Source organism: Bos javanicus, chromosome 15 (genome assembly GCF_032452875.1).
Source record: "Bos javanicus breed banteng chromosome 15, ARS-OSU_banteng_1.0, whole genome shotgun sequence".
Taxonomy (NCBI): Eukaryota; Metazoa; Chordata; class Mammalia; order Artiodactyla; family Bovidae; genus Bos; species Bos javanicus.
In genome coordinates this window covers 11,349,977-11,351,052 of record NC_083882.1, presented here as the reverse complement: position 1 = coordinate 11,351,052, position 1,076 = coordinate 11,349,977, and the positions used below count along the sequence as shown (strand labels likewise).

Here is a 1,076-nt window from a genome sequence, read left to right as displayed (position 1 = left end):
TACTACATTCAAAGCATACTGAGCTTTTAGTCTCTGAATATGAATTGGAACCTTCCTGTGTTTTCTTCACACCCTCCACCTTCAGCTAAAATTCCCTTCACAAATACCTCTTCAATTAATAACTAAAATCTTACATATTATTCTCTCAACTTTTTCACAAACCATGATATGGGTCCTCTAATTATAACTAATTTTTTCCCAATGAAATATTTTATATATTTATTAATTCTCTTTAGAGTAGATAAAATTAGATGTATATAGGCTTAAACCAAATGCTACATATTTAGTATTTGAAAGTTACATACCAGGAACTTGTAAAAAAAATTAAAGAATAAAGATGTTATGATTATTTAGAAAGATGGCAATTTAAATAGGTAAATGAAACACTATGGTTCATAGATTATTAAATAGTTCATATCAATAGAGAGATGGGTACTCACAATTTATTTTTGAAATAATTTAATGTTTCCCAAAGTGCCACCTTAGAAATACTTCATCAGAATCATAAATAACACTTGATGAAATTGAACTCTGGGTCTAAATCTCATACCTATTAGATTAGGATTTCATAGATCGGGCTTCCCTGGTGGCTCAGAGGTTAAAGCGTCTGCCTCCAATGCAGGAGACCCCGGTTCGATCCCTGGGTTGGGAAGATCCCCTGGAGAAGGAAATTGTAAACCACTCCAGTATTCTTGCCTGGAGAATCCCATGGATGGAGAAGACTGGTAGGCTACAGTCCACAGGGTCGCAGAGTCAGACACTACTGAGAGACTTCACCTTCACCTTCCTTCAGAAATTAGGGACTGGGACCTCTTTTATTTCCCCTTCTTTGGTCAATAAATATTAGAGAATTACTGTTATACTACAGACATAATCTTTTTTTTGCAAAGCAACATAGCAAGTAATCACTGAGAAAATCACATGCTATGACTACAGATTTGAGTTTGATCTCACTATGACATGCTGGTGTTATGGATTAATGGCTGTTTTATTCACATTTGTTTCCCTAGCTGGATTAGTTATGATTCCTTTTAGGAAAAGTAAAACAGTTTATTCAGGGGTTGGAAATCAAGATA

General features: G+C 34.6%; 1 non-coding gene across 1 annotated transcript; it reads left to right on the top strand.

Moving 5' to 3' along the window:
• The first annotated feature begins 580 nt into the window (after positions 1-580).
• On the top strand, positions 581-652 carry TRNAW-CCA (transfer RNA tryptophan (anticodon CCA)). The gene has a single exon. It is a non-coding gene; the product is annotated as a tRNA-Trp (tRNA).
• Positions 653-1,076: the final 424 nt, after the last annotated feature.